General features: G+C 38.9%; 1 protein-coding gene across 1 annotated transcript in view; it reads right to left on the bottom strand.

The window, feature by feature from the left end:
• TMEM63C (transmembrane protein 63C) overlaps positions 1–15,620 on the bottom strand; it is a 90,034-nt gene extending 74,414 nt beyond the window's left edge. The window contains exon 1 of the mRNA XM_014559169.2: positions 15,127–15,620. The gene's annotated coding sequence lies outside the window, so the exon portion shown is untranslated. The remainder of the gene's footprint in view (positions 1–15,126) is intronic.
• Positions 15,621–16,253: the final 633 nt, after the last annotated feature.

Below are 16,253 nucleotides of genomic sequence, written 5' to 3'. Positions count from 1 at the left end.
GTCCTAGCTAGCAGCAGCCACTTTTACTAGTACTTCTGTCCTGGAAGAGGGGAAATTCATGACTGGTGAGAGGTTACCATCAATTACCAACAACAGCCACTACCAGTGATCAATATTGGAAACTTCTGATGAGCTGAGTCAGTGGAGATGCTGATGACATCACAAAGGAAGCACCACTGTTGCGCTGGAACTCTGGAGGCCCATTAGAGAGATGGGGTTTCCTCATCCAGAACTGAGCTAAACTGAGCATTGCCAGCACGGATCTGGAGGTTTGAAACCTGCACAATCTCACCTCAGTTCTGTCTTAAGATTAGCTGATGCCCTGCAGAGTTAGGTCATCAAAGAACACTTAGAAACTAAATTGTCAGTGGCAAGCATCCTATAACATATACTGAAGTAGAAATATAATGTATACATGAAACATATAATGTTATAAACCAATGTTACCTCAATAAAAATAAATTAAAAAAAAAGAATACTTAGGTCCTTATGTTGATATTTATTGAAACTATAGACCCCCCTCAAGCAGATCCTTGTGGGGCAGAAATATGGTTTTCCTGTTGGGCTTCTTCTGGGTTACAAAGTGAGGACCTCGTCTCCATGGCCAGACTCCTGAAAGCAGCTCTGCTGTATCTGGGAGTTGGCCTCCGTTTCCAGTAATGAACACTTTCTTTGTTCTACAACCTTTATTAACTTTGTGAAATATAATACACATACAGAAATAAGCACTATAACAAATAATCATAAAGCACTTATGGAACCACTACCCAAAGCAAGAACTAGAACATTATCACCAGACATTTCCCTGTGTTGTTGCCCCGGCATGCCCCTTTCTCCTCTACCTGTCCCTGCACCCAGAGACATCCCTGTCTTGACCTTAATGGTAATCTTCACTTCTTTATACTTTTACCACCTGATTATTCATCCTTAATCAATAGAGTTTGGTTGGGTCTCTTTTTCAAGTGGACCCTAATGGAATCTGAATCTATATATACTTCATGTTGGGCTTCTTTTAGTTAACATTATATTTTAAAGATTCATCCAAGTTGTGGCATGCAGTTGTAGTTTATTCACTGTTACTGCTGCATGGTACTCCACTGCTTGACTCTGCCATAATTAATTTATCCTGGTTGGTGGAAATTAGGGTTATTAACAGCTTTTTGTTCCTTAGTTTGTTTTCCAAAACAATGCCAGTATGCCTGGTATACATGTATTCGAGTTTCTCAGACCAAGAGTGAAGTTGTCGGGGTGCTCATCCACACTGGGATGTGCATCTTCAGCTTTTCTCATTAATGCTAAGATGTTTTCCAAAGTAGGGTTGTACCTACCAGTGTGTACCTCCACCAGCAGTGGGTGAGAGTTTCTGGTGCTCCACATCCTTTCTGATATTTAGCATTGATGGTCTTTAATTGTTACCATCCTCGTAGGGTTTTAGTGGTGTCTCATTGTGGTTTTAATATGCCTTTCATGATTTATTGATGAGATGAGGTATATGGTCATATATTTACGGGACATTTGGAGTTCCTTTTTGGGAGGTACCTGTTCAAGTCTTTTGTCCATTTTTAAAAAATTGGGCTGTCTTTCTAATTGATTTGAAAGATACTACAAATCCTTGCAAATATCTGCTCCTATTTTGTGACTTGCCTTTTCAGTCTATGGTGTTCTCAGATAAACAAGAGTTATACATTTTAGTTTACTACAATTTATCCATCTCTTTATATCATATTTAAAAAAATATTTCCTGGCCCTGAGGACTTGAAGACATTCTTCTGTACTATCTTCTACAAGTTTGAAGTTTTTTGCATTTTACATTTAAGTCTAAAATCTATATGGAAAGATGTCAGTGAAATTGGCAGAGTAGGTAACTCCAAAAGTCTACCCCTCCTCAAAAGCAATGAATAAAGTGGCAAAAAAAAAAAAAAAAAAAAGCCGTATCAGAGTCAACTTTTTTGGAACTCTGGAAACTAATCAAAGGCTTGCAGAACCAGGGAATGTAAACTGAGGGGGAAAAACCCAGCTGAATCTCAGTAAGAAAGCTTAATAGTATTTTTTTTTTCATTTTTTAAAAATTGAAGTATGTTCAGTTACAATGTGTCAGTTTCTGGTGTACAGCACAATGTCCCAGTCAGCTTCATAGTATTTTTACACACTTTCTTTTTCAGAGTAGTTTTAGGCTCAAGGCAAAATTGAGCAGAGATTTCCCCGTGCCCCCCATGTGCTCAGCCTCCTCACTATCAAAATCCCCCACCAGAGTGGTACATTTGTTACAGTCAATGAACTTACCTTGTCACATCGTTTTCATACAAAGGCCATAATTTACATTAGGATTCACTCTTGGTCTTGTACATCCTAGTGGTTCTGACAAATGTCCACCATTATAATATCATCAGAGCAGTTGTACTGCCCTAAAAATCCTCTCTGCTGTCTGTTCATCTCTCTCTCTCCTCTCCACCATTGATTCTTTTACTATGTCCATGATTTTGCCTTTTCAAGAATGTCATATAGTTGGAATAATATAGTATGTAGCCTTTTCAGATGCTTCTTTCACTTAGTGATATGCATTTAAGTTTCCCACATGTCTTTTCATGGCACAATAGTTCATTTCCTTTTAGTGGTAAACAATATTCCATTGTCTGGATGTACCTTAGCTAATTTATCCATTCACCCATGAAGGATATCTTGGCTACTTCCAAGTTTTGGCAATTATGAATAAAGCTTCATGAACATCCATGTGAAAGTTTTTGTGTGGACATAAGTTTTCAGCTCATTTGGGTAAATATTAAGGAGTCAAATTGCTAGATCATATGATAACAATATGTTTAGTTTTGTAAGAAACTGCCAAATTCCTCCAAAGTGGCTATACCATTTCAATTCCCACCAGCAATGGATGAGAGTTCCTGTTGCTCCACATCCTTGACAGCATTTGATATTTGTCAGTGTTCTGGATTTCAGTCATTCTAATAGCTGTGCCATGATACCTAACTGCTGTTATGACTTGCAATTCACTAGTGACAGATGATGTTGAACATCTTTTTATGTGCTTATCGTCCCCTATATATCTTCATTTGTGAGATGTCTGTTCAGGCCTTTTGCCCATTTTTAAATCAGGTTATTCATTTTCTTCTTTTTGATTTTTAAAAATTCTTTATACATTTTGGATAGCAATTCTTTATGAGATATGCCTGTTGCAAATATTTTCCCCAGTATATGGCTCATCTTCTTGTTCTCTTGATAGTGTCTTTCACAGAGCAGAAGTTTTAACCAAGCCTAGCTTAACAGTTCTTTCTTCCATGGATCACGCCTTTGGTGTATCCAAAAAGTCATCATCATATCAACGGTCATCTAGCTTTTCTCCTGTGTTATCTTCTAGGAGCTTTACAGTTTGAATTTTAGCTCTATTATCCATTTTTGAGTCAATTTTTTTGTGAAGGGTATAAGATCTGTGTCTAGATTCATTTTTTTCTCATGTGGATGTCCAGTTGTTCTAGCCCCATTTGTTGAAAAAACTATCTGTGTTCTATTATATTGCCTTTGCTCCTTCATTATAGATCAGTTCACCATATTAATGTGAATTTATTTCTGGGCTTTTAATTCTATTCCATTGATCTATCTGCCTGTTCTTTCACCAACACCACACTGTCTTGATCATTGTAGCTTTATAGTAAGTCTTAAAGTCAGGTAGTTTCAATTCTTTAACTTTGTTCTTTTCTTTTAATATTATGCTGGCTGTTATCAGTCTTTTTTCCCTCCATATAAAAATTTAGAACTATTTTTTCAATGTCCACAAAATGACTTGCTGAGATTTTTATTGGGATGAGTTGAATCTATAGATCAAGTTGGGAAGAACTGACATCTTTACAATATTGAGTCCTCTCATTCATGAACATGGAATATCTCTCCATGTAGTTATTCTTTTATTTTTTCATCAGAGTTTTGTAGTTTTTCTTGTCTAGATCCTGAACATGGTTTACAGTGTTTAACTTTTCCAGGTGCCAACAGCCTGCATTCCCAGTACCAGCAGAGAGAGGCTAGCAGTACTGATCCTATTCTTTGAAAACACTACAGTTATTTCTTTTTTAGCTGTTTGGTGGCTCCCAGGAGGATTAGCTCAAAAGCCTTGCCTTTATATCACCTAACTCATAATTCTCCCATTGCTGAGGTGGCTACCTGGAGGCATTTGTTGAAAACATTTAAAGGCCAGTGAGTCAATCACTGTTGCCTGGGGTATTGAACAACAGTTGAAGGGTACTGGACAACAGTTGGGGCAAAAATAGGCTAAACCAAAAAGCTTGAGAGGAAAAGCTGGGAAATCCTTTGGGGAATAAGGATTTTGAAAAGCTCTGACATATACCTGGGAATTTAGAGGGCAAACATACTCCTCAGGGCTGGGCTCATGTTCTGGAAAGACTTAAGAAGTTCCTAAGCTCTCACCTCTGGCTGACCTTCAGTCTCTATGCATGTGGAAAGTGAAGGAGAAGGCAGAGTTGTGAACTACTGGCTGAGTTTTTAAAGCATGCCCCAACACAAACACAGAGCCCGTCTGCAGAGACTGGGAGATATTTTTGCTGTTGTCGTTCCAGATGTTTAAAGAAATTTCTGTCCAATGACTAGCCAGCCACAAAGCTAGTGGAATAGAGACTTCAGTGGCCACACACAACAAAACATACAGATTTTTACAAAATTAGTTCAGAAAAGATATTAAATAAATAAACAACTACTGCAACAAGCAGCACAACAATCCCTGGAAAGGGGAAGAATCTGATTCCCAGAGCTGCCACATTATAATATTCAAAATTTCCAGTTTTCAACAAAAAAGTTCAAAGCATCAAAAGAAACAAAAAAGTATGGCCCACTACAAGAAGAAGCAATTAATAGAAATCGTTCCTGAGGAAGCTCAGACATTGGACTTCATTGAAAATACTTTAAATCAACCATTTAAAATATGCTCAAAGAGTTAAAGGAAACCAAGTGCAAAGGACTAAAGGAATCATGAGAATGGATGCCTCATCAAATACAGAATATCAATAAAGAGATAGAAACTATAAATAAGGAACCAAATAGAAACTCTGGAGTTGAAAGTACAATAACTGAAATTTAAAAATTTGCTATGGAGCTCAACATATTTGTTCAGACAGAAAAACGAATCAGTACACCTGAAGATGGGTCAGTTGAGATTATTCAGTTTGAAAAGAATAAAGAACAATGGAGGCTAAGAGATCTGTGCTACCTTGCTCAATTCATTTATCAGTTCTAGTAGGTTTTGTGTGGAGTCTTTAGGGTTTTAGATATATATGTATATGTATACACATATACATGTATAATATACACACATATGTATCATATATCATATATAATTATATATTATATACATATATTATATATACACACATTATATATATTATATATAAAAATATCATGTCATCTGCACATGACAATTTCAACTCTTCCCTTTCAACTTGAGTATCTTTTATTTCTTTTTCTTGTCTAATTGCTATGGCTAGGACTACAAATACTATGTTGAATATAAGTGGTGAGAGTGGGCATCCTTGTCTTGTTCCAGATTTTAGCAGAAAGGTTTTCATCTTTTCACTGTTGAGTATTATGCTGGCTGTGGGTTTGTCATAAATAGCTTTTACTATGTTGAGATATGTTCCCTTTATACCCACTTTGGTGAGAGTTTTTTTTTTTATCATGAATGGATGTTGAATTTTATCAAATGCTTTTTGTGTATCTATTGAGATGATTGTGTGGTTTTTGTCTTTTCTTTTGTTGATGTCTGTATCACATGGATTGATCTGTGTGTACTGAATTATTCTTGTTACCCTGGGAGAAATCCAACTTGATTGTGGTATATGATCTTTTTATGTGTTGTTGCATTTGGTTTGCTAACATTTTGTTGAGAATTTTTGCATCTATTGTCAAAGATATTGGCCTGTAATTTTCCTTTTTTGGTAATGTCTTTGTCTGGTTTTGGTATCAGGGTGATGGTGGCTTCATAGAGTGACTTTGGGAATGTTCCCTCCTCTTCAATATTTTGGAATAGTTTGAGAAGGATTGGTGTAAGTTATTTACAAGAGTCTCACTTTAGCTCCAAAGACACAAATAGGTTCAAAGTGAAAAGATGGAAAAAGATAGTATATGCAAACAGTAATCAATGGGAGTTAGAATGACTATATTATATCAGAAAAATAAACTTTAAGACAAAATTGTTACAAGAGACAAAAAAATGACATCATATAATGATAAAAGGGTCACTCTATCATGAAGATATAACATTTATAAACATATGTACCTACTAACAGAAGCACCAAAATATATGAAGCCCAAACTGACAAGATTAAAGGGGGAGATAGTTTGACAATAAGAGTTGGATACTTTAATACTCCACTTTAAATAATGGATAGAACAACAAGCTAGAAGTCAGAAAAGACATAGAAGACTTGAATAACATTATGGAACAACTAGCCCTAGCAGACCTCTGTATAACACTCCACCCAACAACAGCTGTGTATATATTCTTCTCAATGTGTATTGAGAACAGAATGTGTATTGAACATTCTTCAGTATAAACCATAAATTAGGCCACAAAACAAATCTCAGTAAGTTTAAAAAGACTGAAAGTATACAAAATATCTTCTCTGACCATATGGAATAAAATTCTTCCCAATAATGGAAAGAAATCTTGGAAACTCATATATATGTAGAAATTAAATAACACATGCTTAAACAATGGGTTAAAGAAGAATCTAAAAGAAATTAGAAGACTTTTGAGATTAATGAAAATGAAAATACAATATAATGCAACTTATGAGTTGTAATGAAATCAATGCTCAGAGGGAATTTTATATTTGTAAATTTCTACATTTAAAAAGAGAGCAAAGATCTCTAATCAATAGCCTGTATTTCCAACTTAAGAAACCAGAAAAAGAAGAACAAACTAAACTCAAAACAAGTAGAAAGAAAGGAACAATAAAGATTAGAGTAGAGATAAATGAAATAGAGAATAGAAAAACAACAGAGAGAATCAAGAAGACCAAAAGTTGTTGCTTTTTATAAAGTCAACAAAATTGCCAAACTTTCAGCTAGACCAAACAAGAGAAAAAGAGAAAACTGAAATTACTAAAATTAAGAATAAATGTGGGGATATGGCATATTAAAGGACTATACATCATGATCAAGTGGATTTATCCCAGTAATGCAAGGATGGTTCAACATACAGAAACCAATCAATGAAATCTACCATATTAATAGATTGAAGGGAAAAAACACATAATCATATCAATAGATGCAGAAAAATCATTGGAAAAATCTAACACCCTCTCATGATAAAAACATTCAGCAGACTAGCAAAGGAAGGGAATTTCTACAACATGATAAAGGACATCTATGAAAAACCAACAGCTAACATCATACTTAACGGTGAAAGACTGTAAGTTTTCCCCCTAAGATTAAGAACAAGGCATCAAGATGTCAGCTCTTGCTACTTCTATTCAACATTTAATTGACAGTTCTATCCAATTAAGCAAGAAAAATAAATGAAAGAAATTCATATTGGAAAGGAATAAGTAAAACTATCTCCATTTGCAGATGAAATCTCTTATGCATAGAAATCCTAAAGAATCAACCAAAAAACTATTAAAACTAATAAACAAGTTGAGTAAAGTTGCAGGATACAAGATCAAAAGATACAAAAAGCAGTTGTATTTCTATACAGCTTATTAATGAAGAATCTGACAATGCAATTAAGAAAATAAACCCATTTGCAATAGCATTGTCTGTTTCCAAACTCAAGGGAAAACTTTTATTGTTTCACCACTAGGCATAACATTTGCTATAATTTTTATAGCTACCCTTTATCCGGTTAAAGAAGTATGCTTCTACTCCTAGTTTATATCATGAATGGATGTTCAATTTTATCAAACACTTCTGCATCCAATAAAATGATCATTTTTTCTCTTTGAAATGTTAACATGATGACTTACACTGACTGTTGTCACTTCTTACAGATTTTATTTTAATTCTTTTTTTTTTCCACATGAAGATGTTTCAAGCTGGACTTTTATTTTTTTAAAAATAGTAAGCATAATTATAAGCTTTTGCACAGTAAAGGAAACCATAAGCAAAACAAAAAGACAACTTATGGAATGGGAGAAAATATTTGCAAAAGATGAGACTGACAAGGCCTTAATTTCCAGAATATATAAACAGCTCATACAACTTAATAACAAAAAGACAAACAACCCAATCCAAAAAAGGGCAGAAGACCTAAACAAGTAATTCTCCAATGAAAACATACAAATGGCTAATAGGCACATGAAAAAATGCTCAATATTGCTAATTATCAGAGAAATACAAATCAAAACAACAATGAAGTATCACCTCATGCCAGTCAGAATGGCCATCATTCAAAAGTCCACAAATGATAAATGCTGGAGAAGGTGTGGAGAAAAGGCAACCCTCCTATACTGTTGGTGAGAATATAGTTTGGTGCAGCTGTTATGGAAAACAGTACGGAGATTCCTCAAAAGACTAAAAATAGATTTACCATTTGATCCAGCAATCCCATTCCTGGACACATATCCAGAGGGAACCTTAATTCAAAAGATACATATACTCCAATGTTCATAACAACACTATTTACAATAGCTCTGGTTTGGAAACAACCTAAATGTCCATCAACAGATGACTGGTAAGAAGTGGTATTTTTATACAATGGAATACTACTCTGCCATAAAAAAAGAATAAAATAATGCCATTTGCAGCAACATGGACGGACCTGGAGAATGTCATTCTAAGTGAAGTAAGCCAGAAAGAGAAAGAAAAATACCACATGATATCACTTACATGTGGAATCTAAAAAAAAAATGAACAAACTTATTTACAATAGAGAAACAAGACTCAAAGATATAGAAAACAAACTTATGGTTACCCAGGGTGGGAAGGGATAAATTGGGAGTTCGAGATTTGCAGATACTAACTAATATATATATATAGATATATATAAAATAGATAAACAACAAGTTCATACTGTATAGCACAGGGAACTATATTCAATATCTTGTAGTAACCAATGGTAAAAAAAGAATGTGAAAACAAATATATGTATGTTCATCTATGACTGAAGCATTATGTTGTACACCAGAAATTGACACAACATTGTAAACTGACTATACTTCAATAAATATATATATAAATAAATAGTAAGCATATATTTCATAGCCTGTGATCAAGAATTCCAATGCTTCAAGTCTTTGAGTCCATTTCTGCTGGTTGTTGTTTCTGTTGCTTCTTGCTCATAGTTTCTTGTTTCCTTGTGTGCTTGGTTATCTTTTACTTAATTGTGTGCTATACAAGTAGACAATGCATTTGAAAAGTATTTGCTGAAAAACTTTGAGGCCTAGGAAGATAGTACTTTCCCCAGAGAGGATTTTCATTTGCTTTTGCTGAATGCTGAGGACTACCATACTGGAAATGCCTTATGTCAAGTTAAAGCATTGAGGTTTTCTTGATCACAGGTATGACAAGAGCCCTGGCTAAAAACTTATGCAGGGACCGATTTATTTTTAATTCACTGTTATGCTGGAGGAATCATCCTTTGGGATGCCAGCTTAAAATAGGGGAGTTCTTAAACTCACCATTTCAGGTGACCTAGCAGCCAAAAACACAGCCCACGTTTACATCTTTCACTTCTGGTTTGGCAATGTCTATAGAGCTAAAGCAGCTTCCTCCCTCTCTTATTGGCTCTTTGATAACTTTAATTTAGAATGTTTAGTTCATTTATTTTTAAGAAAATACCTTTAATGAGATATAATTCATATGCCATACAAATCACTCATCTGAAATGTATGATCCAATAGTTTTTAGTATATTCACAGAGTTATACAATCATTACCATAGTCTAATTTTAGAACATTTTTGTCACCCCAAAAAGATACCTCATACCAATTAGCTGTCACTTCCATTTTCCTATCACATTCTTCCCCAAGCCCTAGGAAACCACTAATCTACTTTCTATTTTCATAGATATGCCTATTCTGGACATTTCATAAAAATGGAATCATCCAATATGTGGTCTTTTAAGACTGGCTTCTTTTACTTTGCATAATATTTTCCAGGTTCATCCATGTAGTCCATTTACTTTTACTGTAATTATTTATATGGTTGGGTTTAAGTCTACCATCTTGCTATTTTTTCCCATTTGTCCCATATGCTCCTTGTTCTTTTTTACTTCCTGCCTTCTTTGGGATTGAGTAGTTTTTAGGAGTTCATTTTATCTCTGTTGGCTTATTAGTTATTCCTTTCTCTTTTTTTAGTGGTTGCTCTAAAATTTATAATGTGCATCTTCAGTTTCTACCTTTAAATAATATTATACCACTTCACGTATTACACAAGAAACTGTAGTTCCTTTTCTTCCTCTTTTCTCCCTTGTGCTTTTATTGGCCATACATTCTACTTCTATATTTATTATAAATTCTACAGTATGTTGTTATTATTTTTGTTTAAGCTCTTATTTATCTTTAACATACATTTTAAAGTGAGGGAAAACATCGTCTACTTTTACCATTTCCAATATTTCTTTCTTTCTATTTATTTCTTTGAGTAGAGATTTGAGTTTCCACCTGGTATCATTTCCCTCAAGCCTTCAACAGGTCTGCAGGTGATGAATTCCCTCAGTTTTCTATATGAAATAGAATTCCCTCAGAATTCAATATGAAAACAAATATATGTACATATATGCATGACTGGGACATTGTGCTGTACACCAAAAATCGATACATTGTAACTGACTATACTTCAATAAAATTTTTTTAAAATGGCAACATACTATAAAAAGAAAAAAGAAACTGAATTCTAGGTTGACAGTTTTTTTCTTTTTTCTTGTAGGATGTTAAAGATTTAATTCCATGGTCTTCTGACTTGTGTCACTTCTAATGAGAAGTCAGAGAGTATTCATATATTTTCCTTTCTGTATGTAATATTTCTTTTTTCCTCTGGCTCCCTGAAAAAAAATTTTTATCATTGGTTTTCAGCAATTTAAATACGATGTGCCTTGGTGTCATGTTCTTATGCTTGACATTGATTCAGCTTTTTGGATCTGTAGTTTTATATTTTTCATCAAATTTGGAAAGTTTTCAGGAATTATTTTTTTCAGATATGTGCCCCTCTCTGAGTCTAATTACATGTATATTATTCCAGTTGATCTTGTCACAGGCTACTGAGACTCTTCCTTTTTCCCTTCTCTGGTTCTCCTGAAGCCTCTTTAGAAGCTATCCAATCCTGCTGGAGAACCTAAATATCTGTAAAGCAACCTATCTTTTCTATTGGATTTATTTGTGTATTTGGAAAATAAAAAAGGGTACAAGGACATAATCAACCTCAGGGCTCAGCATAATGGTTACTTCTTCTGGAAAGGTGGGAGAAGGTGGTGGGAAGTACATCAGGGAAATTTTAACTGTATTGGCAATGTTTTATTTCTTAAGCTGGTAGCAAGAACATGGGTTTTTGTTTGTGTTATTCTTTATATCCTTTTGTTTGTTTTAAATATTATGTATTTTTTAAAAGACACAAGTATATGAATCTTGATATGTTAGAATCTCTGAAAGTGTAATGAAAGAACTGAAATAAGACATTTGGGATGCAGAAAGCCATTGGGATCTAGATTTTGGCTCCCTGACACTGTTTCTCCTGTCCTTCAAAAATGCTTCCTTGGTTCTCATCCTCTTACCTCTGTTCCCTGAAGAAGAGGCCCCTATGACAGAGTGAGCAGGGATAGAGGCAGTGGCTAACCATGGGTCAATTTGTTAAGTCTAGTGCCGCTGGTCTGGCACTACCTCCGTTCCAGCATATTTTAATCCCGACTTTATTACCAGCATAGTATTAGTATATAGGAAAATATGGCTAACAAGTAAGGATCTTTATACTGCAGTAAGATGACTCGTCCCCCCAGTCCTCGTTTCCCCCTTTGGCTGAGCAATGCTTACCACTCTCAGCTGTGCTCACTGCATCCTTTCAGATCCTTCTATTCCCAGCAGAAATCCTCCTTCCCTCCTGTGTCTCACAGTCTGATGAGCTGGAGAATCAGCTCTTCCCTGCCCCAGCAATTCCCTCACTAACCTAGCCCTTAACTAAGGCACATAATAGTTTATAGCTAACATTTGTTATACTTTTGCCATGTTAACTCATTTCATCCTCATGACAACCCTACATGGTAGATATTATTATTATAGTTCTTATTTGAACTTCAAAACATCCCAGATAAGGGAGACATCACTGTTATCATCTGTAACACTTAACAGATGAGGAATCTGAGGTTCAGTGATAACTTGGCCAAGGTCACACATGCAGAAAATGGCTCAGCTAATACCAGCACCCAGTTTTTCCTCTCCCTAGTTTTTGTGTTTCTTGTGGATGATCAAGACTGACTGGTCACTGGGGGGAGGGTGTAGCTCAGTGGTAGAGTGTGTGCTGAGCATGCACGAGGTCCTGGGTTCAATTCCTAGTACCTCCATTTAAACAAACAAACAAACAAACAAACAAATAAGTAGAATTAACTTCCTCCTCCAAAACAAAGAAACAAAGACTGTCTGGTCAACTCATAGCATAATGAGAAACAATCAATCACTGTTGATTTAAGCCCTGGTTTTGGGGATGCTTTATAGCACCCAATATGTAACTGACACAGATGTTGAAAATTAGATTGTAGATGAGTATTTTCTACATGAAAATATATTTAAAATGTATTGCTAGGCGAAAAAAGTAGGCTATAAAACAATATATGCAACATGATTTCATTGTTTCAAAAAAAAAAAAAGCACATAATCTGAACCTATTCAACTCCCAATTGGATGTCAAAAGATGCTTGTATTTCTAACAGGATGCTGGTTAGTTCAGATCCTATTGCTTTGGGAGTTGATGACTGGAACCCAAAGAGGAGGATAATGGGTTGGGAGCACCCCTCACCCTGAGGAGAGGTAGAAATCACTGTGGGGGTAGCACTTCCTGGAGCACATTTCGCCTTCAAAACCAGCCCTGCAACCCTACCCAGCACGACCACCCATCCCTTCCTTTCTACAGCTGATGAGGATGGTCAGAGCAGTCAGTCCCGGGTGGGACCAGCTACACAATTTTCAGAGGCCAGTAAAAAATGAAAATGAATGTCTCCTTGCACAAAAATTATAAAGAATTTCAAGACAGCAGAGCGTTAGACCAAGAGGACACACTTCTGGGTGTAGGGCCCTATAGGACTGCACAGGTTAAACATTTCCACGCCAGGGCACGAATGCTCTGGGTTTCCCTCCACTTTCTGGATGTGGAGAGAGGACTCACAGAGGGTGGGGTACTTGTGAGGGGAGGGATGGGCACTCCATTCCTCAGTTGAGTCCCTGTTGACTCGCCAACCTGTCCTGCCTATAGAAGGGGAAATGGAATGGAGAATGGACAGAGATAGCAGGGTAGAGCTGGGGCAGCAAAAGGGGCCCCCATTTGGCCAGGCAAGGATGCAGGAGTTTCCTGTGGGTCAAGTACCTCCTAAGGAGAAAGCTGAGGAGAAAGTCCAGGGGTGGGCCTTCAGGGATGAGAGTTAACAGAATGCGAAAAAGTCTAGCCAGATAACCCTTCTCCCCAGAGAATTCAGCCAACTTGGAAGCCTTCCCCCACCCCCAGGAGGAAATGGTCCTCAGGCAGTGTTTGCCAAGAGAACAAGATCTGTGGCCACCCCCTCCCAGCTGTCATCCTGCCCTTCATCATACCCCAACCTCAAACCCTGGAGGTAAAAGCACTCTGATGGAGGAGGGAGAAAGACGTCCCCTCCCCACTCCTAGCTTTGCCTGGCACTATGGGAGAGGGGTAGAATCAACCTGTATTTGCATATCATGTTTAACTTTTAAATTGGACTAGATTAACCTGGATTTTTAATAATTGGGAAAAAAACTAGGAAATTTGATCAGAAAACTAGAAATCTGCCAAGAATATTGTTCAAGGCCAGCATGGTTAAAGGCTGTGATGAGAGACAAAGCAAAAATGTGTCCTGTTTGAATGATGTCACATTCAGATTTTTCCATAAACCACGTTCATATGAATAGGAATATGTCTGGAAGGGTACAGAGCTGAGTATTAGATAATAGTCGGGCTTGGGGATTTTTTACCAAGACAAAAAGTGATTTTTAATGAAGGAAGCATTCTGTCCTCCACCCAGCGTGACTTCTGCGTCTCAAGCCCATCCAGACTCCTGCCACTTACACGCAACCCTACCCCAGAGGGGCCAGCACTTAGCCAGCTCTGGGGGGAAATGGACTCCATCCTCAGCCTTCCCACCGCTCAGGGTCTAAGCCCCTCAGAGCAGAGGGACCTCATTCTTCTCTGTCTCCCACAGCACCCAGGACAAGTCTTGTAAAAGTCTGTTACATCAAAGCACCACCTCAGAGCCAGGAAAGCTTCTGTCGCCAGGGGCCAGATGGGCCAGGTGGGCACAATTCACAGCGGGTGGGCTGGCGGCAGGTGCAGGATGAGGAGAGGGTGGAGATGGGCAAGTAGGGTGGGCATCTTGTCCCTAGAACTGTCCATCATCCGGGCGGCTCCAGAAGGTTGATTGCCCTAGGGGCAGGGTTGGGGCTGGATGGAGCAGAGGGCTGGTGGAAATGGGGTGAGGACAGAGGGAGGGGTGCAGAAGTGGCAGCTGAGGGACAGGGGCAGTGAGGCTGCCTTTCCTTTGTTTCCATGGCTTTTACATCTTGTGGGGAACAAAGCCTCTCTCTGCTGGGAGGAGCTCCTTTTCTTCAGCTGGGAAAGGCGAGTGTGTGTGTGCGCGCGCGCCGTCTGTGTGAGAGCTCTCCCTCCCTCTCTCCCTCTCCCTCACAGCAGGCCTCCCCCCTCCTTCGATGCTCCAGTGGGAATGACTCAGCAGGAAAGCCAGGTCTGCTCCTCACTCAGGCTCCAGCGCAGCTGCTGGGCCCCCGCCCCCCACCCCCCAGGCTCCCCGCCCCGACTTCTCCCTGTGCCACCCAGACTCTCTGACCCTGCTCTCAAGGGCAAAGGACTTCCCAGGCTGAGGCCCCTGTGATGTCACTTGGTGGCCTTGAGGAGGGGAGCTAGGCAGGCCCCTGCCAGTCAGCACGACCCCTCACTCACCTCATTCCTGCTGCTGTCCCCCTCGGGGGCTAACATGTATGGTTCAGGTGCCTGCGGGCACCGTGCTGGGCGCTCAGCATGCACGGTTTCACTTCATCCTCACTTCATCCTCAGCATGCACGGCCCTCTGATTTTTGGCATCTACAGGTTCAGAAAGTGAGGTACAAAAGGCCAAACAACTGGGCCGAGTCACTTCTTCACACCCAGCTCTGACAGGTCCGCACGCCCACGTGGGCTAAGGCATATAGCAGGCACCACTAAAGAACTGGAGGGAGCAGCGAATACAGCAAAGCAAACAGCTGAAGCAATCCGGGCTCGTCCAGCAGGGCACATTAAATCAGTCACGGTGCATCTGCATGACGGGACAGCAGGCCACCATTAGAAAGGACGAGGAACTCTGTGTGCACGTGGACGTAAGCAGTCGTCAGGAATGGCCATGGGGCTAGGACATGGTGTCAGGCAACCTCTCAGCAGCTTGGAGGGCTGGTAGGTGCACCCGGCACTGCGGAGAGCCCAGGCAGTGCCTTCGCATAAACAGGAAACACAGCAGGGTGCACAGCGGCGTGCTGGAAGCCACCGTGTGCGCGCGCGTGTGTGCGTGCGCATTGCAAGACGGGAGAGGCTCCCGTCTACAGGCCAGCTCTAGAAGCGGAGACAAGGAAGTGGTGGCAAGAGTTGCCTCCAGGGAGAGGAACAAGAGGCTGGGAGCAGAGGGAGGAGAAAGACGTAGCGTTCGTGCCACCTCTTTGGGGCTCAAATCTCCCATAGAGCCTTCAGAAAATGAGAAACCACTGTTTAGAAACTATCAGGCATATGCGAAAGCCAACCCTGGGTTTGTCTGACTTCAGTCAGACTCTGAACCTGAGTTTACTGCCTTAGAATTTGGACAAAGGTGTGTATGTGTGTGTGTGTATTTGAGAATGTTTGAGTGTGTGAGTGCTTGTGTGCGTGAGAGCATGTTTGCAGGTAGGAGCAAGTGTCTGCATGTAAACTTTCAGAACATTCAGCTCCTGGCCCCCACGTCCTTTTTCTAGGATGTGGGCTGAGATGGTCTTAATCCCTAAATGCCCTCCCAGCACTCTCCCCTCCACCCTCTTCCTAGATTGCTGAACAGGGAGTGGAGCAGG

The sequence above is a fragment of the Camelus ferus genome, chromosome 6, assembly GCF_009834535.1.
Source record: "Camelus ferus isolate YT-003-E chromosome 6, BCGSAC_Cfer_1.0, whole genome shotgun sequence".
Lineage (NCBI taxonomy): Eukaryota > Metazoa > Chordata > Mammalia > Artiodactyla > Camelidae > Camelus > Camelus ferus.
This window is presented reverse-complemented; position numbering and strand designations above follow the sequence as displayed.